At 42.8% G+C, this 24,491-nt stretch overlaps 1 protein-coding gene and 1 long non-coding RNA gene across 6 annotated transcripts in view; one reads left to right on the top strand and one right to left on the bottom strand.

The window, feature by feature from the left end:
• Positions 1–24,491, top strand: part of ZBED1 (zinc finger BED-type containing 1) — a 59,771-nt gene that overhangs the window by 13,116 nt on the left and 22,164 nt on the right. The window lies entirely within an intron of this gene.
• On the bottom strand, positions 699–24,038 carry LOC142362143 (uncharacterized). 4 transcript variants are annotated; one of them, XR_012764707.1, is made up of 9 exons: positions 23,822–24,038; positions 23,501–23,672; positions 20,078–20,282; positions 19,060–19,155; positions 7,176–7,460; positions 5,914–6,264; positions 5,320–5,687; positions 4,316–4,430; positions 699–1,508 (listed from the first exon to the last, which is right to left on the bottom strand). It is a non-coding gene; the product is annotated as an uncharacterized LOC142362143 (long non-coding RNA). The 4 variants fall into 4 exon arrangements; XR_012764706.1 differs by lacking the exon at positions 699–1,508 and having other exon boundaries at positions 3,226–4,430; XR_012764708.1 differs by lacking the exons at positions 699–1,508; positions 20,078–20,282 and having other exon boundaries at positions 3,226–4,430.

The following is a 24,491-nucleotide window of genomic DNA, read 5'->3' as shown; positions in this document are numbered from 1 at the left end:
GGACCGTGGGAGAACCAGGGTTATAAACTGGCTCCACGCAGCCCAGCCTGGTGAGCTGCCCTTGAAACTGCTCTGCAATAAGGCAGATTACTGTGTTTTGATCTGAGAATGTTGTGGTAACGGGTTACCTATCACTACACTACCATTTTATGTAATTTTCCAAACATTTATAAATAATTCAGACTTAAGGTTGGATGTGGCACATCAAAGGTACCTTGTCACATCCCCTTGTCTTTTTACATGAAAGGAGCATTGGAGACAGTGCTGACATGTTCTAGCCATTAAATAAAACGCAGCATTTTGAAGTGAATGGCATTTGAGCACCAGACTTTGGCGTGTAATGCGAAAGTAAGAGCTTAAAATCTGATTAGAGCACTGCCATCCCGAGGACAGTCAGAGGAGTATATTGACACTGGAAACCTTTGTCATTTTAAAGAAAGACTAAGGGCTGTTGTTGACAAGATGAAAAAATGTTGTTGGGTAGAGAGGCCAGGGTTCTTCGCTGTGACCATTCCTCTTAAATAACATGTCATTATTTTTAATGACATACTATCCATGTCAGTTATGCAGAAGTGGGAACTGCTGCTTTCAGTGAAACAGCATCCCAGACTCCAATTGAAAGCCAAAGCAAATCCAAACTTCAGATTTGATTTTATTAAAATGTAAAACTAGAGAAGTTTGAAGACATCTTTGACCTTCAAGCTCTTTTCTTAAATATGAGAGCAACAGATGGTGTTGCTGAATGTTGAAAGTTGCATGAACGAACACATTTAGAGATGGACGTGGTGCAGGCGAAGTCTAGAAGCACTTGGGAAGGATTCAGAAGGCAGAACTGCCCAATAAATTAAGAAAGCACCCACATAAGCAATGATTTGCCGTAGCACATCGGCAAAAACCAACACAGTTTGTTGTTAGTGACACAGGAAAGAAAACAAAGCTCATTCTGTGTGAGGACACCCAAACTACTGTTGGCCTTTTTAAACTTGGAGAATTCTGTCATAGTCAGGAACGTCAGCTTCCCTGGAGTGCATGTGAAGGACATGATGCAAAGGAAACCAACACGGACAGTCCTGTTAGTGAGTGACAATACAGTACCTCCTGTGACAGGAGATCTGGAAAGAAACATATGCAATTGAAGGAGGTTTCAATCAATCCACTACAAGGCTCGCTAGGACAGAAATGCCATTTTCAGTGAAAGCTTAAGAGATGTTCAGTTTAAACTGCCCGGATATTATTAATACAACATCATTGCTTTTTTTTAGGTATTGTAATAATTTTTGCAGCAAAGAAATGTAGATAAAAGATCTGCAGGAATCATTAGTTTAATCTATTGAAATGTACAGTGCTCCACTGCCCTCTTTTGCCTTGTACCTGGAAGAGCAGCAGTCACAGTAACAGGTGCCATCACAGCAATGGGCACCTTTCTCTTCCAAGGCATGTACCTTCTGAAGTGGCTTGCCGACCAGTGGCAGCAAACGAGTGATCCTTTGGGAATCTTCTCTTTCTGGCTACAAAACGAAAAATACTGTAAATATGATCTCTTCTTTTACACGCCTCAGGACCAAATAGTCATCCTTCACTCCTGTAGATTCTCCACTGAATTCTGAAGTGATTATCAAAATTTGATCCCAGGTGGATTTGTTCAGAAGGTATTGCTACGCAAAACATCTCATAGGGATCCTGAAGAAATGAAATTAAAAACTACACCAGGGCTTGCCCTCCACGTGCATTCTGCTGGGAACCAGTACAGCCTTGTTAATATTGCCTCTGTAAGCTATTTTGCAAAGGAGAAAATAACGGTAATTGTTTATTATCTGTCCTGCTTATCAGGAAAAAATGTGTGTAGAAAATTCTGTGCTAGCCCTTCAAAATCTTCCTGTTAGTTAACAGGGCACACTTGAATAATTATGTTTATAGTGATCTTTCTGTTTTTCACTGTTGGCAGTACCCTCTAGCAACGTGACAATTATTTTCGTTTTCCTACCATTTTGACACTGAAATTTATGTAGAAAAAGAATAGCCTTGGGCTTATGTTGGTGTCTTACTGTGTTGCCAAGATTTTTTTTGCCTTTGCACAAGCATCACTGACAGTGAAAAGACAGCTCTTGGAACAGTGTTTTTTTTTTTTTTCTGTTAGGGTTCCTGCAAAGTCAGTAAAGAATAATAATGCATCATGAACAAATTAATCCATTTTAAAGCAGAATTACCTCCTGGGTAAAGTTTGGTGTCTGCACTTTTACAGCTAGCATTTTTGGGTTTTGTTCTTGTATTCTCTGGGGAAATGAGACTTCTAGGCATTAATTATTTGTACAAAAATATAGGTGGAAACATGCAGAAACATATGACATCACAGAAAATATTTATGCTTATATGTTACATGTATCCTATTACACCATTATGTTGGAAATTATTAGACTGCCTGTTACAAGATCTAGATTTACAACAGCTAGCCGAGGTTCACTTTTAACGTGAAGAGATATTAATCTGAGGATGTTTAATTCTTATTTCCGTTCTCAATGACAACTCATTTGTTGCCATTAAAAATACCCACTGAAAATATTTTCAGTGGATGTTTCCACAAGCTAGTGAATAACAGCCATTGAGAAGTTGCTACAGTAGTGTACTTGTTACTATATTAAAGCCTAGGAGCAGGGTAGTTGGATGGAAGAAACTGAGAAGACAGTTGGGGAGAGAAAAGCCCACTGCACAGCTTGAGAGAGCTGTTTCGAGGAGGTGGCAAAGCGGGGAGATTTGGGGTGGACCTCAAGAGCATGCAAGAGTGCCAGTACATAAGGAAATTAATACTACTTAGCCCCTTTCTTTCCCTACTTGGATCTCCATTTGGCTCAGCTCCAGTTAATTTTCAGCATATATATATCTCAACGTATCTGCCTTCCTCCAGCAGACTCTAAGGAGACTGAAGAAGGAGGTCTGGCTGCAGCCCGGCTGAAGCTGTGGCACTGGATATGAACAGGCAGCAGCTGTAACACAACTGCCTGACAGATGTGTGAAAGTTATCTCACACTTGGCAGCTTTATGATACCAAATGTGTTGAGGTAACAAACATCATGGAATTCACAGCAAATGATCTATGATATGTTTTCCCTTCCCTTCCCTTCCCTTCCCTTCCCTTCCCTTCCCTTCCCTTCCCTTCCCTTCCCTTCCCTTCCCTTCCCTTCCCTTCCCTTCCCTTCCCTTCCCTTCCCTTCCCTTCCCTTCCCTTCCTTTTGGGTGTATGAAGCAATCATTGATGGTCTCCAGAAGCTTCACCTGTAAGCTCTGTCTCATTAAGGCCCTTGGGCAGCTTGTGTACTAGCAACTGAAGCTCCCCATCGTGGGCATTTTATAAGATATTTGATGATTGTTCTTCGTCTCACAACATCCTACACTTGATAATATTTATAACTCTAAAAGTGTATAGCAGTAGCTGTAAAAATCTAACTTAATTAAGGTTAGTATTAGGAAAATACTAAAATGTTAAGATTTTGTGCTCTTATAATTTGGGAATCTGTAACATTATAGATAATTCTGCAGTTCTCTTCTTTGTGAGGCCATAGCTGTAATCTGCGAAGCAGTTGGATACTTGCCATCAACTCAGATTAGTCCAAGACTTCACTTTGAATTTTTCTATTGTGTTCTGTTTCAGTGATCAAATATTATAGTTCAGTGATCAAAATTTTCATCCAGTGTAGCCAAGTATTAGAGAGAAGTATCCTGTGGATTGCTGTTATTCCACTGAATGATTATTTTTATATTACAGATACACAATATTTTCTAGATGCAGCAGTGAAACATTGCAAAGGACGGTAGTGGTGCATGTCCCATCAAACATCAAAGGAAACCAATGCCGAAAAAAGTCAGGATACTTTAGGCATTCCAGTATATTGGACAGTAAAAGAACAGCAATAAACACCAAATTTTTGAGAATTCAAATGAGATGTTTATAGAGTGTAGCAAAAAGAATAAAGAAAAAAGAATAAAGAAGCCGGGTAATCTTGTAATAACAGAACTGCATAACAATTATATCAGATTATCTAACTATAAAAAGAAGTAAATAAAAAAGACCTGCACATGATCTTTAGGGCCAAATGGTCTGCATGTCAGAATGGTGGTCTGATCCTCTACAATGAATTTTAAGAAATTGTAACCAGTTGGGAAATAGCTGAAGACAAACATCTGTATAGCTGACTAAAGAGACAATAAAACTGTAAATAGATGAGAGGTATAGGGGAGAATGGATGAAATTCTTTTAAAAAAGTGAAGCAAGGAATCGGGCCGTTACCATTCAGTAAGTTGCGTGTTTAGCTACGGTTACCTGCTGTTATGGATGGTAGAAACGGATGTCTCTGAATATCTGAAATATGAGATGATGATGACCAGCACACATGAATTTCCAAAGATAAAATCATGTCAGATAGTGTCACATTTTTCTGAGGAAATAAAAAAAAGAAGAGTTACTAGAGATTTAGTATGTCTAGAGTGTAATAAAACATTTGATATTGTGTCTCACAAAGCACTGTGTTGAAAAAGAGAAGATTGGTTTTGGTACAGTGAACACTTGTACCAACATTGAAAAACAGCTTACTGGAGGACTATATAAAAGGTGGCAGGTGTTAGGAATCAGACAGGAACATTTTCAGTGAAGCATCTGGAGAGAAATTATGGGACATAATTTATTTAACATCTCATAGAGAAGGACATCCGTGGTCCTGTGTTTCCCTGGTCCGTAGTAGACTTCCCTTGGGTACAGGGTGGTAATAATAAGTGATTAAAAAATCGAGGATGTATTTTGCAAATTTCATTTTCCCCATTTATAAGACAAATTTTGCTGCGCAGGGTTTAGTTTAGGTTCATCTCTAGTAATGTTCAGAGGACTCTTCCTTGGATCTATTATGTGGGATTCATAAAGGCTGATTTTGAGGATGGCCGCTCTTCCTTGGAGCTTCTGTTTTGAGTGGCAACAGGAGAGGTCTCCATTGAGTGTCTAATTTAATTACTCTGGGCCACCATCTAGAGAGGTCTGTCATGCTCCGTCAGCTAAACAGGAAGCTTGGAGATCTTACTCTTCAGGCTAATCAAAAGCACATAAACAAGCCCTAGTTCTGATGAACTCAATTCAAACCTTCTCAAATTATATCTGGATGAAGTTTGGGAAGATGGGTCACAGCGCTGCACTGCTGAGGTAAGTAACAGGGGCTGAGTAGTAAGAAATGGTCTGAATTAAACAGCAGAGGAGGGAGTTTGCCGTTGTTATTTGGAGAAATCTCTAAGTACACCAGCTACCTCCATTAGCAACACTGATAGGAAAACTTGAGCTACCTTAAAATGTAGAGTTTATCAACTCCTGAAATTCAAGCAGAGTGGAAATAAATGTTTCCAGGCAATCAATATCTCATGCTGGTACAGTAGATTGGACTCAGGCAGAAGTGAAAACTCTCCTCTGAAAGCAGTCAGTACAGCAGTCAGAAAGCCAGGCTGCTCCCACCATCTTGTTCAGTTTCCATCCTTTGGCACCAAGGAGAAATCCAAGGCCGAAAGGTGCAATGCCTGAGCTGTGACTGTGTGGCATGGCAGTGGTGCGTTGCCAGCGGTGCCTCGGTGACTGAAGGAGCTCCAAATGCCAGCCTAACCCAGTGGCTGGTTCCTTCCACCCGAGATGTCCCAACAGCAGCATCTCCCTATGGATCCTAAGTGAGAAGAGCACAAAAGTGACTTGGGGGCTGAAAGTGGTGATGACCTAACTTCACTGTGTGACTTAGCAAACCAAAAAGATCCCCAAAGAGCTCTTTAGTTCAAAAGGCTTTAATATCAACCCCACAAAAGCCACAATCGTAAACACTACTTGCTGAGAAGATAGTCATCTGGCACAGAAAAAAAACAAAGATCAAGGGCTCTATGGCCTGGGCATCCTACCTCAGTGTCCGGAGTCTGCCACAGGCTGCTTCTTGAAGAGACTGATAGTACTGTGATGATGGCTTATAAAGATTATAAACTGAAATATTAAATGTGCAGTCAAGCTAATTGGCAAGAAAGTAAAAATACGGTGACCAAGTCATCTGCCTTGAAAGGTGCAAATCACAGTGAGGGAGACGAGGTTTTTCAGACTGTTTGCTCTTCAGAGGACTGCGTTTAGCAACTGAAAATCCACAGCGAGTGTCCATGAAGGGCAGTGGGACAAGCGTTGAGTTGCACAGTACAGAGTCTGAGCAGAGCGAGAGCTGGCTGTGAGTTTACGACAGATCCTGCCTTCGTGCCTCTTTATTTCTGAAATAAAAATACAGAGAAGGGATAATTATGCTTTAACATGGGATAGACTAAGCCAGTCAACAGCTGAGTAAGTTCTCCCCTTCTGCGACTCATGCGGTTCTTTAACACACTGGGTAGCTGGCCTTTCTGATCATGTTTTCCATTTTAATAAAGGTTTGCTTACTACTTTTTTTGCATGACTGGTAGGACTTGTGATTTCTGATTCTAGTAACTAAGGATTCGGTAATGCTAGAAGTCCTATTTCTGTTTTATTTAATAATCTTTAGGAAAAATAATTTTCAAATCGGTGTTTTGCTGAAAAGAGAAATAAATGTATTTTGTTAAATACATTAGAGAGAAACTTCTGTGAAAGACTGCAAAATGAACATAATGGAGGATAAACCAGAACAAAATAAATGTACTCACTGGTAAAACTAAGAGAGGTATGTTTTAAAATAATCTTATAAATAGCAATCAATATTTATAAACATATGTCTTTATCTATTTGTTTGTTTCACAAATTGTAATGTCTTTTTTTTTACAACTTTATTTAAAAATACATTTTTTTTCCCGTTACTCTCCCCTTTCGCTAGAGGAACACTAATGAATGCCAGGTTTTCTTCTGAGATGCCTAAAGGTCCCATTGACTTTACTGAGAGCTTAATATCTACCCTTTGATGACAGAATTCGGTCCTAAGATGTGTCCAACTAAAGAAGTGTCCAAAGAAAGTTTCACTTCGTAAAGGAGCTTTCATGAGAGTTACCAGTGAACGGCAATGATTTTTTCACCCAGTTAGTACTTTGTTATTTCTGAAGCCCAGCGGTTTCGCTGAATGTGTAACATTCATTAAAAAGCAACATGCTAATTAGAGTACTCTTGTTTTATGTTAGGTTTTCCTTTTTTATTACAGTGCTAGCTGACATTTTACCTGACATTTTAGAACCCAGCTAGAAATTTTTCACTTTGGATCTTCTGTTGTGCTGAATGCATGTGAGTGATCCATGGTTTTCACCAAATAGATGAGGTGGCATGTGTCTGCCTTGGTGATGAGGGAGACCCTGGGGCTCAGCAGAGCATTACTGAAGTCACTGGATCTCTGTGAAAACTCTGGTTCCATCTTTTCAGTTTTCTTTGGATCGTCTGCACAGTTCTGAAAGCTGTGATAACCCAACTGTAGCGTCAGAGCAGTGTGGATCCTGTCAAAGAACTAGATCTGGTAAAGAGAAGAAACCCAAACAAATAAAAATGAGACAGCAATATAAAAGTATAATTAAAATGGCTTGAATGACTAGCCTCTGTGCTGGTGAAAACACATGGATAATTTAAAAGGGAAATTGCTGGAAGTACTGTGACAGTGATGACAACTGTCATGACTGTGTTTGATTAGATTCCGTTGTTCTTAAAACCCTCAACTTTGACTTTCTAATTACATCTGATTACATTAGCCTCCCCATACTTTTAGGAAAAGCATGTGTCTAATGATCAGGAGTGTAGAAAAAAAAGCGGCATCTTACTGTACTGAAACATTCACAGACCGGGTAACATATAAAAAAAAATACCCAAATACTGATTTTTGAGAATGCTGTTGTTTTTTAGGCTAAACATGCTGTGTTGAGCCAGGTGCCTGCTAAAATGCACTAAAATAAATGGGGCTCGTCCAAGCCTGACATTCAGAGGCTGGTTTGGGGTGGACCCTCCCGCCCAGCCGGAGCCCGAGATGCTGCTCAGCGAACTGGCGGAGGGGAGCCCGGCTCCCAGGAGGCCCTCCATGCCTAGCTCTCCCCCGGGCTTCGCCGGGCTCCTGGGGCTCAGGCTCCAGCCAAGCTTCCCCTCCCGGCCCTGAGCGCTTGGCTCCAGCAGCCCCGGTTTACCAGCAAACATTGCTGGTGATTTGCGTCCCTCCGCAGCACCTGAGCAGAGCACGAGCAGGAGATGTCCCAGCACCAGTGCTGGCCTGCTGAGGAGCACCTTATGTTTTTCAGGATTGCATGGCTGGGAACTTTCGCGAGAAGTCATAGACCTGTTACTCTCCAGCGCTTGCCCAGGCACAGGCTGCACGCTGGCATTCGGCTGGAAATCGGGAGTAACACGTCCTGCTCGGCAGCTTGTCGACACGCTGAAAATCCCGCCATCGGCAGTCAGCTTTTCAGCGTGAGCGTGTCCCTGCTAACCGCGCTGGCTCGGATAAGCTCGTTAAGCAATGGAGACTGACATTTGCTCCGGGAGAGAGCTCCCTTTGTTTGGGAAAGTTACCAGATATCAGAATGATTCATCTGCTACTTCAGGGTAGCCATTCAGTTTTCCTTCAAGTCAAATCAAACAGTTGCTGTTGGCACGAAAAACAGGGGAGGCAAGCAGAGTAAGAGAAAGGACATATATATAGAAAGGACATGTATACAAACTGAAGCATAGGAGGTTCCGTCTGAACATGAGGAAGAACTTCTTCCCTCTGCGGGTGACGGAGCACTGGAACAGGCTGCCCAGGGAGGTCGTGGAGTCTCCCTCTCTGGAGATATTCAAGACCCGCCTGGACAAGGTCCTGTGCAGCCTGCTGTAGGTGACCGTGCTTTGGCAGGGGGGTTGGACTAGATGACCCACAGAGGTCCCTTCCGACCCTGACCATTCTGTGATTCTGTGATTCTGTGACACCTTATAATTAACATCCGGCTTGATCTTATACCTTACTTCATTTTACTCCTGAAGAAAATGGCAGGTTTTACTTCCAAATATTTAGACACTCTGGGCAATACTCAGCTGTAACAATGCAGCTTTAGACTAAGCAAGAGCTAGTATTAACTGTAGAAGGACTAGTTAAGTATTTTTAAATGCTCTTAATCTTATATGCCAACATAATCTTTGAAAAAAATTCAGTGTGGGCCTCAAAAAAATGGACATCGGCACCATCATGAAGCGGCAGCTGACCTGCAAGTGCGGTGTTGCCTAGCAATCCCTCACCATCAAACAAATTGGAAAGTGGGTTAGAGTTACTTACACCAGGGAAGAGACAAATGCTAATTTTCTCCAGAAGATTGTGGTTTCTGTGGTTATTAGGAAGGATATTAGCTCATAACACCCCCTTCTTCCTTTTTTCTTCTGCTTTTTTAAGAAGTTGAAAAGCATTTTGAAACAGATCGTCAGTTCAAAGAAAAGTCTGCAAGAACACAAGTACATTTGCTTCCAGAACACTAATTTAACAAACGGTTGATAGAACTGGTAAGTCCGGAGGGCAAGAATAATAAGTAACACAGAGGGAATGCTATTCTGATGCTTCCTTGAAGGTTTTCCTGGCCACTTTGATTTCTGGCTCAGTTGTGAGAGTCCTGACCCTGGCACAGAGTCCCTGCAGGTGGGATGCTGGACCTGCCTGGAGCCCAGCTGCATTCAGAGGCTGTGCCAGCCCACCTCAGCTCACCACAGGACCCAGGCCTCGATTAACGAGTGGCCTGGGTTGAGACGGACGAGGCGGAGAAAGCTCACACGGTCGCTGGCTTAGGTCACTGAGGAGCTCTTGTACCAACACACTGCGATGGAAAGGGAGCGTTTTGAATTTGGAAACTTGGTGGCAGAGGTTGAGTTTGATGGAGATAAGAAGCTTCTTTCTCCCTCCACTCATTTTGACCTACGACCCACTTTTCACGCCTCCATAGCAGCAGATAAGGAAGGGGGAGGCATTTTGCTTCACCCCGGTTGCCTAGTCCAGACAGATCTCTTACTGGATGTGAGCACTAAAGTGAAAGCTGTGTCTATCCGTCTTTCTGGTTATACCGTAGAAGATGGAGGATGCAATGATGTCTTCTGGTGTACTGTGTGGCTGACAGAACATCTTTCCACTGTACGTGACAGCAGTGCTCTCTTGCTTTTCCTGGAGATTTTTCCTCTCTCTTACAAATCACAAGAAGGGTAGCCATGATTCCATCTCCTCCCTGTCCCTTAAAAACACTGGTAGCCATGCAGTTATTGTGCTTCCAGAGTGTAGAGGCTATCGGTGTGCCAAGCCTCTTTGTGTAAAACACATAAATTCTCTGTACTCCCTCCCACCTGGGTCTGCACAAAGCCTAAAGCCAGACCCAGCTCTCACTTCCAAAGGTTTCTGTATGGAATTAATGTTGCACTCTAATGTTAAGCTTGTAGCAGCCTAGAAACACATCCACCGAGTGGAGAGGTGCAGCGTGTTTGCTACATGTGACGCGTGAACTGCTCTGTACAAAGATCTTGGGAACTGAAGCATAGTGTAGGTTAGAGTAGGTGGAATATTCAGAACTGAGATGTGTATATTGTGTGATGGATTTCCATGGAAGTTATTACCAAATGTTGTAGCTGCTGTTAGAAAATAAGCACAATAGCTTTTAGCTTGCTGCTTATTTTAGCAGTGAAAAGATTTTAACACCTCTGTCGCTTAATCTGGAACTCTGACATTTCAATAGTCGATGACAAGTGATTTTCCAGGCACATTTCTGAGTTTATTTAAACTGAGAGGTAGCTGTTACCTTTCTGAAATGTCAGAATGCTTGTCTGAGGAATACAGATACTCCTCTCCTTTAAGTGGCATTAAGTATGTGAGAGCAGGACGCACAGGGTCAAATACAGACCCCTTTGTGCAATGAACAACTCACAAGTCATAAATCATCTCTTTATGTAAGTATCCAGAAAGTTTTCAGCACGTTTTTGTCTTGATCTTTTCACAGAGGCAATAGTACTTCTGCTTGCTAGGCAACTGATTTTCGCTCATCTCTTGAGAGGTTAAAATGAAATAGCAGTGATTTTTTGCCACTGCTTCAGAGGACCACAGAAAGAAAAGATATTTAGTCAGAATGCATAGCTTCAGGAAATTACCAACTGCTATTATGCAAATAACCGAAAATATTTCAGAATCCCCCACCGTTACAAAGGGGACTGCTTGCCAGTGTACCATTTTAGTGATAATTCTGAGAGGAGACAAAGCCTGACAACACATATCATGACAGGGAAATCAGAGCTGCATCCAGAGAGAGCAATTTCAGGCAGGAAGCAGTGGGAGAGTTTCACAGTTCCTTTCAGATAAGAGACGTAAGCAACACACAAATGTGGAAAATAAATTAAAATACAATGTAAAAACTTCTCTCCTAAATATGGTAGTGAAGAAAATCCCCCACAAAATGTACCTAAAACTTTCTGTGGACTTGTGCTTTCCCACTGTCATCACTGCAGCTTCCTGTGACTTTGACAATAAAAACCAGAACCAAACACTATTAATGTCTTAGTAACACTGCATGAAGCGACTATGCATGTTTTATAATTATTTGTCTTTTGTCTTTATTAAGACAGATTTGGCTAAGCTGCCAATAGCATTTATCTCAGGGGGAAGGGACAGCTTCTGTTTGATCCCCAGGTAGCAGGGAGAAAATGAACTTCCTTACATATAAGTAGTAATAAAACATTTTAATCCAAAGTTCATACAAAGTTTGATCATATTCCCATCTTCGTGCAGATTTTGCTTTTGCAGGGTACCGTGCAAGCTTCACTTTCTGAGGTGAACTGTGCAAAACTGCGTCAGCGTGTCTGCCTAACAAATGCTCCCCGAAGAACCAAGAAGATCCCGTTAGCTTGCACCCCTCGTCCGTGCCCTCGGTGCCCAATTCATGGCCACAGCCTGCTTCCTCCCGCTCTCGGCTGGAGCGCCAGGTGGGCTGGTCGGGGCTGCAGAAGCAGGCGCCCGGCTCCAGGGGTCTGCGCCGCAGCCTTCCTTCAGCAAGAAGCCAGCCATCGCGCGCGATCATTAGCCGCTTGCCCTTCCCCAGCCTGGAAGAGGCACCCGCGGAGCCAGATGTGCCTTTGAACCGAAGTGAGAAGATGGGCAACAAATGGCAGGGAGTTCCTGGGTTTGCCGAAGACAATTTACGTTACCAAACGGCGCAGCCTTGGCGGGCCAAGAGACCTTTAGCGGAGAGGAACTGTGGAACAGGAAATCTGGGCTCGTTTCGCTGTGCGTGTCAGGCTGCGGCCAAAACCCGAGTAGCTGCGCTAACATGTGAAAAGTCATCTGATAACAGGCTGCTGCCAAGGAGGCACAACTCGGAGGAGGAATAGCCTCAATACGTTCTTTTTCTTGGTTTTGGTTCCAGAAGATGCCTCCGTCTCATGACTGTAATAATACTCAATCATCATGCTATAATTAAGGGCTTTTCGCGTAATCATCTGTAGAACTGATTACTTTGGGCTATAACCTGCTCATGCTGAGCTTCCTGGCAAAATTCCCGCTGACATCAGTAAGAGAAGGATTGGACCTTTCCTCAGCAGTTTACCAATATTTTTTGACAATACCACGCTTTTCAGACTGTTCACAGTGGAGATTAGTTGTTTAGACTCTTAATTCTTGAACTATTCTAATGCCTCTGTAGAGATAACACACTCTTTTTCAGAAGCCTGAGTTTGCTCTGGACTTTATTGCTTCCAAGGAGTAGAACACCAAAGCAAGGCATGAACAGATATGAAAAAGACTTTGTCCAAGAGGCTGAAAACGATATACTGTCAAGGCATGAAAAATAGGAAGGAAGATGAAAGAATTTTATACTGCGGATGATATAGCAACATTCACTTGCTTTTTCTTACATTAAAAAATAACAACCAATTAGGCAGTCAAACCCCGTAAAACTTCAAAAGATAATACACCCACAGATTTATTAATTACTTTTTAAAAATGTACTTCGACCTGTTCAGCCAAGTTTTGCCATTAACTCTGATGGGACTGGGATGCCCAGGAGATTACTAGGATCTCAAAAAGCATTGGGCATTTGTAAGGGGTAGCTGGAATACACACGGTGTGAGCTCTGTCAGCTCTTGTTTGTAAAGGTTAAGAGCTTGCTCTTCGACGTATTGAATGTATGTAATTCATTTTGACTTGAGCTGGAGTTCAGGGCGTGCAGCAGTGTTAGAGAACAGACCTTAATTTCCTGTCACAAGGGCCAAGTGTCTCTATATTTGGATGTTCTTGCTTTTCATAATTTGCACTGCAGTGGCAATTAAGGGATACCATTAGAGACAACAATCCCATTGTACTAGAAATAACAGTTGTTCGTTACTCCAGAGGCCTTCGACTCTAAAGCCAAGGCAATTATTAGAGACAGTTTACTGAAAAGTGAAGAGCAAGTTCCTGGAGCTTCCCTCCTTTTGGCCCCAAGCGCAGGTGGCTGGATGTGGGGGCTGCTCTGCTGAAGCCCTCTGCTTGGCCAGCATGCCGGCGAGCCGCTCGAGGCAGTGGCAAGGAGCCCGGGTGTCCCGCAGGGGGATGCTGATGCTGTCCCCCTGGGGACCATGTCGGCCGAGGAGCCCAGCCGCTCTCGCGGGGAACAGGGTGAGCGCTGGGCTGTGGAACCATGGCTCTCGCTGTTGGGCAAGAGACGCATCGCTGCCAAACGTTATTTCTCCCTCCTTCCGGTGAAACCTTTGGTGCAGTTCCTTGTCAGGACAAGAAAGGCAGGATATTCTGTGCTGCAGCTGGAGTTTTCCATGACTGAGGTGCTGGCGAGCGTGTTTGGGAGAGCCGGCTGCCTCCTCCTCCGTGGCATCTCCCATGAGGGCATCAGAGAAGGCACCCTGCCCGATGACCGGTTTCCAGCCACGGCGAAGCAGATGAAGGGGCGACAGGGGTGGGTCAGGGAGCGCAGGAGCACCTGCCTACCTCCCAGTGTCAGCGTTGCCTTTATGGGTAGATGACATGGGTGCACCTACGTTACCTTATGGTGTGCTGTGCCACAGGGTGTGTATGTTTCCGTAGCACCTTAACCGCATTTCTTAAGGATTGTACTTCACAAATACCTTCAAAAAGTTCCAATCTCAGCTAACAGTTGCAGCAATATTCCAAATATCTTGGATGGCGTGTGGATTTTTATGGCTACATCTGCAATAGCAACAGCGCAGCTCTGCAGAAGCAGACCGGAGGAAAACCAGGTGGTACTGGGGGACCACCCCGAGTTGTAGAGTTTTACTTTGGGCCAGGCCCAGTTTGATGGCATGGCCAGAAGACCTGCACACCCTCGGAGTGTCTGTGGAAGTTCTCTTCTGCGGTAGCCCAGACAGCTTCGGGCACAGGCCAGGCAGGAGCTCTGCCTGACGAAGAGCCCTCCTTGAGCCGAACGGAGGTGCACCACCCACGCTCTCACGTGAACGAATTGTGCTGTCAGAAATACACTGAAAATCTGTTTTTACGCGTGATGCTTCAGCTGCCCGATCGCTTCGGCGAGCCGGCGCACTGAGCCGTTTTCAAGAGGCACGGCAGTCCAAAGCACGGTGCAAGACCCAGGGCTACGCTGTTCCCAGTCCCAGCTCTCCCCTTAACTGCACACCTCTCCGTGCCCGTCATTTTAGCTGCTTACTCTCCTCGTTTGGATTTTATGAGTGTTCAGTTTTGCACATTAGTCCAGAGATGTGAAGGTCTCTATATAACTAGGCACTGTAAAAAAGGCATCCAAATACAGTAATAAAGCTGCTTTGTCATCATACTAATGTAAAGGAAGAAAGAAAGGAAGGAAGTGAGAAGGAAAGAAACTGCTTGATCAGGATATTGTCAAAGAGAAGAAGTGCTGAGAGGTGTCAAAACTTAGCTAGTAAAACAACAGTGGATGAAAAAATTTATTGTCAGTAAATATTTTTTTTTCAAAATGCAAACATTTCCACAGTGTCGAAAATCTCACCCCAACATCCTCGTTCAACATCAAAATATTCTGCTTTGTGAATTGGAAGTGTTTGATTTTCCTATTCCATTCGTGTTGACTTTGTAATCTGATTGGAATACCAGATTAAATATTACAGTATGTTCCTTCCAGGTGCTGCAGACGTTGATATATGTGGGACAGTGTTTTGACAGTGTCTATATTTAGTAGCAAAGAATTGTAAATTTTCAGAATTTTTCTCTGAGAGGAATTTGAATTTTTTTATTCTGATTCAGCATGAAAACAAACGTTGAAATGCTAGCGTTTTCCTGAGGGTGGAAATTCTTACCAGCTGTAATTATAATTGTCCTAAATTATTTTGTTTCTGAAGCCAAAGAGAGCGACAGCAGCTAGAATATGCAAGCCTACATATTGTAGTCTTATTGATATTCACAGCTTATGCTTTTCATTTGAGCAATTTTCCTTAATTTTTATTTTCTTCTTGTGTATGTGACTTATGCAAGACACATTTATTCTAAAATAGCTTTCAGTCATTTAAGTCTTTTGCTCCATTGTTTCAAACATCAGACATCTCAGCAGTCAGATTTTAGCAAAGCATAAAATGTCTCTGAATTTATAAGCTGACATTTGTTTGACCTGATCCCTTCTTGGTTATGTTATGAGAGTAGAGAAAAATAGACCATTGATAGTCAAAGAAAAATATGTATGGAAAGTTAAGATTTTTCCAGTAAACTGTTCAAGTGTGAGCTTAAATCTGTTTTTGTATACAAGAATTTTTTTTCTTCAGTATTGCCCTCTTTTTATGTCTAGAGGTACTCACATCCCCAGGTGAGAGCTGAGAGGATTCGAGGGGAAGAACATGCCTTTTGGAATGCTTTTTTCAACTTGTGCATTTACAGTGTGATTTACCTGTACCCACCAGCTCTGCAGCTCGGCTTGGGCTACTGAAGTTGACTGGCCTTTTTCTAGCTGCTGTCACAGGGGATTTGTGGTTCTGCAGGCCAAATCCAGCTTCCAGTTACACCTCAGCAACCCCACCAACCGTTAAGGGCGTTTTACGGGGGTGATTGAGGATATAATTTGGCTGGCAGTTATGCAGAATCACACGATGCTTTAATTTGAATTTTTTTTCCTAAGGTGACTTTCTAGAGCAAAACCACAGCATAACTACAGGGGGGCTGTGGTCAGGACGTACATCTGAGACTCGAAGGCAGTGTCGCAGAGATTAGTGCTAAAGCGGAACAGTCCCTGTTTGGAGGAGAGATCTTCTGCAGCCCTTACATTTTAGTTAGCGCTGCTTTTTACTCATCCTTGGGAAACCTGTCCCGACAGCAGGCTGGCCACTCTGAGGGCTCAGAGAGCCCCCAGTGGTTCAGAAGATGGAAGATCAGCACCCAGGTCACTCAAAGAGACTGCTGGAGAGAAACAGGGCCTTTTTTGTTACGATCAATGTAGAGAAACGTTTTCATGTTGGAAGGTGATTTTGGCTGCTGGTTTGTTTTCTGTTTGTCATCTGTTGTTACAGACCCGAAAGGGTGCTGGGTATTTCCAGCCAGCCCTCTCTCCCCAGCCTCCCTTCTTCAATATTCTCAAATATTCTGCCCAACTCGGCCCTTTCTTTTCATTTTGCAGTTGGGTGTTGCGTCCCAAGGGAACCAGAGCCTACCGAGATGCGTTTCACGGACTTGCTTGGCTTTGAGTCTTGCCCTTAATGAGTTACCGGAGAGAATTCTCAGCCTGAGCATTTTATGTGCTTCTTGTAAAGATATTAACAGCTGCCAATTAGCTTTTGACGAAGGGTTTGCAGCCTGGCCATAGCAGGAGGACTTTCATGTAGATAGTTGGCAGTATCGGCCATGAGACCGTGCAGCCCCTCTCTCCTTCCCTGAGCTGGACCGTACCTGCTGCCGGGGTGTTGCCACTCTGTGGCACCGAAAATGACAGGTGAAGCTGAAACTTCATTTTAAGTCTTTAACTTCTCATGTCAGTTGAGTATACCCTCTAAGGAAAGTGATTTATGACACTGGCTTTGCCCGCCTTGCTCTGCTGGGAGACGAAGCAATGCCTGACAGGGGTATCCATCTTCATTGCTGCTATTTTGCTTGGAAGTGGTGGGTGCTAAAGATGCAGGAGACAGTAATGGTGCCTTTCGGAATATTAGGAGGTGAAGAAATACGCTTGAGGAACTGGCAGATTATCGGGGGGAAGAAAAATCAGAAAAAAAAAAAATCTCTGTTAGGAAACAAATGTTTGTTTGCTGACTCTACTAATTAGCCCAGAGGAGCTTTCTCATGTAATTGTCACTGATCTTAATAGATATATTTCTTCCTAGATGCATACTAGGGCTTATTTCTTAGATTTTAATGTTTTCAATGAGCTGCTTCTATAAGCAAATAAAAAAAGGACACTGACAAATAGGCAAAGCCAAAAATTTTGCAAATCCAGTAATTATCACAAAATTACTACGGACAGGTTTCTGCTGCTCTCCAGACTGCTGGCGATACTGCCAGGGCTGGCTGGCAGTGGGGAGTGCTTGGTATTCTGGTAGTGACCCTCCTCCTCCCTGCCCAGCCAGCTCCTGGGGAGAGTCCCTGCGTGGAGAGGTGAGAGCACGGGTTCGGGTTTCTCTGCAGAGATGTCAGAGGCAGCAGCCTGACACTTGGAGTGCAGGTACAAGGCAAAGAAGAAAGATAAACAAAAGCTTTGCAGAGAGTAGCTTGAAGCAAGGAAACAGTATAATAAATAAATGACTAGGTAGATGAGGTGCCACGCTTTTATCTCGTTTCCAGGCTCTGCCTAGGAAGGCTGGTAAATAAAACCAGTCAATGCGTGGAGCGATTCCTAGACAAGAAAATGAGTTAATGCGCAGCAGAGAGTGGAGCTGATGGAAGGCGGCTGCGTGCGCCGTCACTACCTGCTGGCTCGTTTTCCGCTGAAACACATCTCTCCTGTCGTCATTAACGATAATTTCTGGAGATGCTGGACAGAGGTGATTAAATCACCCCACGCTTCAGATGCATGTGGTTTTTAGTCACTGATATTCTGGGTTAGTTTTTCATTAGTGGCTACAAGTTACCAAGAAACATATCTTCGGGGTAGTGAATTCTATCCTCCTCTCTCTTGTAAATGTGGAATAAACTTGAAGTCAGTAGTGTGCCACTGATGCGTAGCAAGCTTAATTGAAGGTAAAATGATTTCTATTTGCAGGCACAACGCTAATACTGAAAGAAGAGCAAAGTTCCCCTTTGTGCAGGAGGCCTGAATGCAGCAAAAAATTACCTCCCGAGGACTCAAAATGATGTACTTCTCGGCCCTTTGTAAAGGGGTGAATGAATTTCATTCAAAGGAGGCAGAACAGCCGCATATAAAAACATCCAGTTGGTTGGCTTTTCTGCTGGATTCGTTGCAGTGTGTAGAAATGGAAACTGGATGGTCTGGGAGCTAAAAAACCCAAGCTAAAGGATATGTACTAAGTAGGACAATCATCCAGGGCAACAATCAGAAGAACGGCTTGAAGTTATTAAGGGAAAATCGTTGAAACTATCAGCCTAGTGCATAGCGAAAAAAGCAAACGAGATAATAGATTGCAATAGCCCATGGACAGAATATAAATTAAAACAGCGGGTTTATGTGAGCAAGAAAATAACAGAGAGCAGCTCTGATTCCTGGTATATAGGAAAATGTATTTTTCTGGGAAAAAAATTGAATCCGTACACTCAACAGGTGTGTTCATTTTCACATATGATGTAGGTTGCAGCTTGTGTATCAATGTGTACATGAAGTGTTTGCTTTTAGAAAATTGTATTGATTAATTTTTTTTGTCGTTTTAGAAAAACCATTGCAATACATACTATGAGCGGAGAGAATGACACAGCAAAAACAAGACAGAAGTAATCAGCATGGTTCCCCCCAGCAGCAGGAATAAATCGTTACAACTATAAACCAAACAAGTTATTACAGGGCTCAAACAGCCCTGCAAATTCCAAGTAGCAGCAGTAGATAATTAAAGAGGGAAAGCTGAGACCAAGCCTTATATTTAAAACATTTCAAGAACTCATTGCAAATATTTTTATTTTCTTTCTTTTTTTCCTCTCTTGCTGCCTCTCTCAAGTGGCAAACAACAGTAATTGGAAGAAGAAAGTGCAGGAAAAACGTACTACTTACAAATTGTCCTTAGCAGTGTAGTGAGCCGATAGGTGAGGGGGCGATACGGTCCTGGAGTATGAGTGGAGAATGGCACAGATGGAGAACTGCTGTGTGCTGATGAGAAAGCAGATGTATCAGAGGCATTCTGTGGCATTAGATAAGGTTCTGGCTCATCTCTGGCAGCAGCACTGGTCTCGTTACTCTCAGCACGTGAAGAGATTTCACCCTCTAAAGCCGGGGCTGGATGGCTGTAATGAGGTGCACCAGTGCCAGAGACAGCCAGGAGAGCCCGGGAGCAGAATTTTAGGAAAACATTTAGCACAGTTGTCATCTGTATTTTCATATGATCTCACAGTTAAAAATAGGGAAGAGCACGGCACAGTATGACTAGCCAATTCTGTGCAGGCCTTAACAAGAACATCTCTTGTCTGTGGTTCACTTCATACTCGTACTTCAATCTCTGCCTAGTTTACACTTGGAGTTTCACACTGTGAATGTATGAAATACTTTTGTACCAACACTTCTTTTCATATATCAGTCTCTGTTACATTAATAGACACGCCGTAGTACACTTTGAACAGGAGATGTCTAAATAAAAGTTAACAGATTGTGTTGTGTCGTGAACTCCCTCTGAAGAGACATAAAAGATCTTTGACAGTAAACAGGAAATGAGTGAGACAAGAAAGAAGTATATAAAATAATAAGTCGTTCAGAGATAGACTGGGAATATTGCTTTCCTGCCTCATAGTAGAGAAATAAAGGGCTATGCACTGAAATTAGAAGGTGGTAAATTATAAAACGTTAAAATATTTTGTGTCACAATGTATATAATCCTATATGTGAAACACAGCACAACTAGAAGAGACTTAATAGTCAAAAATAATTTGGAGAATCTTCTACATATCAAATATATCTAAAAAGAAAATTAATGGCAGCAAGACAAAAAATTGGATATAAAATCTTCAGAGTTTTAGTCTAACGACCATTACTAAATATCAGTGTAATAGGTGGAGATCGGAAAGAAAGTGGAAGTTACCGTGTAGAAGGTTGTCTGCTGAGAAGATTTTAAACTTCATTCCTGGTCATTTTAACCGATCTATACAAATCTGTGCTGATTTTCCATCTCATCCAATGTGGCTGTTCAGTGTCTGATCCCGTCCCTGAACTACAGATCACTCATTCATCCATATGCATTTCTGAAGCTGAGTAAAATTTTCTTTCAAAACATGATTTCAGTTGACCTTTTGATTAGAGCAGGAACAGTTAATAATTAAATACAGGAAAAACTAAACATGCAGGTAAAAAAAAAAAAATCTTTGGATCTGACTATGGGCAAATTTATGCCCTTTTGTGTAAATAACTTGTATTATGATTAAGCAGTGGAGCTCTCTTTGGATCCGTACTCTCCCTATTTAATCAACAACAGCAAGAGAGATAGAATCAAGTCCTTGATTGCTATTGATGGTTTATTGTAAACAGTTGGTTGCAAGACAATGCAAAACAAGGGCATGATTGATATTGTGACAAACAAAAAACAAGAAAAGCCAGAGGCAGAACTTAGTTTTTACCTTGATTCCTCCTTGAAAAAAAATGCTTAAAGGTAGTGAATTGGCTGTTAATAATCTCATTATTAGGAAGCAAAACCCCAATAAAAGACAGGCTGGCCACGAGCAAGATGGGTGCAAGACCCAACATGAATGTTGCAGGAAAACCCCTTGTTTTGCAATTAGAAACCTAGCCAGCGAAATCATAACCATAAAGCCACCCATCCTGTACGTAATGTATGGTTTTGGTTGCTTGCTTTTCTTTAATCTGGAACAGTACTAAAGGCTCCTGGGTTTACACTTCTGATAGATAAAAACCTGTTCGCTAAGGCTTGCAACTTGAACATGTGGTTACCAGGAGAAATTTGCTCTCCACCTACAATTTTTGTGTAACAAGTGCATGCTATAGCCAATATGACTTTTATTCAAAGTAGTATCCATGTTGTAATGTCATTTATCTAGAAAAAGATCCCTACTCTTTTGAAGAAAGAAGTAACAATGTAAACCAACCCTTTTAGACACTTCCCTGTTAACTCCTGGGTGCAGGAAATGCCATTCCCTTTCTGTGTGCTTAATGATGTTTCAAAATACCATTTTATCTGTCTGTACATTTATATAGATTAACAATATATACCTATATTCTCTTTTTTATTATGAGAAGTTGTCTAAACTCACTTTAGTAATCTAGACCTTAGATAAATCTGCTTTGATGTGAAGTCAGGAGGTAGAAAAACATCTAGCTTGGACTGTGGAATACAATGTTCCACAATGCTAAAGCAGCTTATCCTAAACTTATCAGCTGACAGTCAAAGTGACATGTAGTGGATCACTGGGTAATGATATTTTTGCAAGTTTCTAGAAAAAAAAACATTCTAGTTTTAAGAAATAGCTTTAAAGCTTGTAACTATTCACTTGAATTATTGGTTGGTTTGGATTAAGGCCTTTTACTAGATGAAAGATTCTTGTTATAAAACAGGCTTAAATCTTAGTTTTAAAAGCTTCTTATGAATGCGAACTACCTATGTGATTTTATAATGTAATTCTGGTACTTAAAAGCATATTCTTACACAAAAAAAACCCCAAAACAGAAACTAAAAATATGTCTAATGTATATACAAGCAGTGAAAGCCGAGTCCTTTTTGTCAGGCTTATCGTCATTAAATACTGAATGTAAATGGCTGATAGTACCGAGACAGCAGCAGCAGATTAGAAAACAATACAAAACCAAGACGAACACAGAATCTGAAATGCAGTGTTTCTAACCACCACGCCTCGTGGGAATCCGAGGTTATCTATCAGGCTCGAGAAGTCTCGGCTCTCAGGGCAGCTGTCGGGCTCAGAAATACCCGCTTTGTGAGTCTCTAGTGAAAGATTTGTAAAAATGGCCGATCTGTCATTCTGCACCGTCTCAGCAGACTGGGATGTGATGATGATGCTGAATTAAACTGCTGTCTTAATAGACTTGGAAATTACGCTGTCATAAGTAACACATTATGTATAATCGGAATAGTTTGTTACCTTTGAAAAATATGAAGGCTAATCTCATATGTATAATCGGAATCAGACATCTTTAGATCATTCTGAAAGTGTGTTCTCAACAACTGCCAGGATGAGCCCTCAGCTTTCTCCAGCCTTTAAATTATTTTTATCAGCAGAATGAATTGTGTTCGATAATTTCTAGTGCATATATTCTAGGGGGTCAAACTACAATTCTGGAACATTCTATGCTTCCTCACAGTCAAGTGTTAGAGGAGAAAGTGTAAGGTGTGAGCCCGGCTGAATCTTCTCTGCAGTTGTTCTTGAGGCAATATGGCACTGATCACACTATGATGTGCTTTCATACTGACAAAAATGAGAGGAAGAATGAAAAATAAAGCTCAGTGTTTACAGAGATTTGGATCACCCCAAGGACAAGGAATTAGAAACGTTTTTTCCAATGTCTCCTCTTACCTCATCTATGTCACATGTGAATTTGTCCTCAAGAATAGCGGGACCTCTTTATTCTTTTGTTTAACTTTTCCCTTTAAATTTTAAATGTTGAGTCTGCTCATTTCTTGGCCTTGTTAGCTTTTTACACAGTTGCTTTGTGCTTAGTAAATTAATGTCGTGCTATAGAATAGCCAAAATCCAAACCATCACTGCACAAGCCAAACATAAACAAGTTATATAATGCTGCAATCATTCCTGCATTAAAGTAAGTGGAAAATTCAAGGCGTACGTAATCTTTTTGGACAACTGACAGGCAGGTGTGATCAAGGGAATGGGGAATCCAGTGATTGCAGGCAGATAGCGAGACAGGTTTGTCCAGGTGATTAGAAAGTAAAGTGAGATGGAATTGGCAAAAACGGGAGAGAGCATCGGCTGTCCCAGGACAAGGAGAAGTAACCGTGCAGAGACTGCCGGAGCTTTTAGAGGAACCAGCTGCAGCAGTGATGAGCAAGTGTCTGGGGAGATTCAGGAGCCAGGAGCCTTTGACAAAGAGGAGTGCAAAGCAGCTGTGCCAGGAAGGTGATAAAAAGAAGGGCAGAGGAGGCTTAAAGAACTGCCAGACCCTCTCTGATCCTCAGTAATCGCCCAGTATATTTGATACAGAAGGGAAAAAGGTTTCACACCGGGCTTCGGGCACCTCCCAGCTCAGGTCACTGTGCGCATCCCTTCTATTTGTGGTCCACCTCCCCGCACACCCCATGAGCGCAGCTGGCCCCGGCCCCGGTGCAGGAAGGATGGCTTTATTGCACCAGGGCTGTTCAGCTCCACTTGCTTTCAGACGTCCTGACACTACACACCAGATCAGCTCACGCAACATCACTGTTCACTGAAAATTGCCCATCTTCATTCTTCTCGCTACATAGTGTGATCTGGGTTAGCAGCGAGCTGGGCCATATTTCAGCTTAGCTAAGCCAAAGCCAACCCACCTCCAGCCTTTTTTCTGTCATCTGCATGTCTTCCTTTGCTCAGTATTTGCATTGTGTTTTGGCCTGATCTTCTTCCCTCCAGCTTGTTCTAGGCATCTCTTAACCCATCATGGCGTTTGGTCTCTCATATGCCGCAGCCTAGAGACAGGCAGTCGGAAGCATCCTAGCCAGTCTTTAACAACAACAACAACAAAAATGAGAGGTGCTCTTCCCATGCTGAAGTCGCAGAGCGCTGCGGGCAGGACCTGCCCCCAAGGAGCCCGGGAAACCTGCGCACTTCCGTACAAAAGCAGCGTGCGTCCTAGAGAGATCACGAATTACCTTCAGTCCAAGCAGTCAGTTGACAAAACAGGAATACAGGAGGCAAAGTCCAGGCTGGATGGGGCTCTGAGCAACCCGGTCTAGTTGAAGATGCCCCTGCTCACTGCAGGGGGGTTGGGCTAGATGACTGTCGTGGTTTGGCTGTGACCGGCAACAAAGGGCCACGGAGTCGCTCTGCTGCTGCTCCCCCCGCTGGGGTGGGGAGGAGAATGGAAAGAAAAAGGAAGAACTCGTGGGTCGGGATAAGGGATAAGGGCAGTTTAACAGAACAGCAAACAAAGGGAACAGGAACAACAACGATACAGATAAGGAGAATACACAAAACAAACAGAGAAATGCACAGAGCAGCTCTCACCCCCTAGTGCCCCGCGCACTCCCAAGCCTGATGGCCTTCCCCTGGCCCAGTTCCAACCCCCCCCCCTGGAACCCAGCAACACCCCACCACCCAGGTGTGTCCCCTCCCGGCTTCTGGTGATAATTAACCCTGTCCTGGCCGAACCCAGGACAATGACCTCTCAAGGTCTCTTCCAAGCCAAAGCATTCTGTGATTCGATGATCATCGCACTGGCGTGAGGCACACCTAGACAGACTGGGGCACAAAGCCAGGTCACTTCAAGCTACATGAAAAGTTCACGACAGGTAAGAATTACCCTATTTAGGCAGCAGAAGA

This window comes from Opisthocomus hoazin, chromosome 1, assembly GCF_030867145.1.
Source record: "Opisthocomus hoazin isolate bOpiHoa1 chromosome 1, bOpiHoa1.hap1, whole genome shotgun sequence".
Taxonomy (NCBI): Eukaryota; Metazoa; Chordata; class Aves; order Opisthocomiformes; family Opisthocomidae; genus Opisthocomus; species Opisthocomus hoazin.
This window is presented reverse-complemented; position numbering and strand designations above follow the sequence as displayed.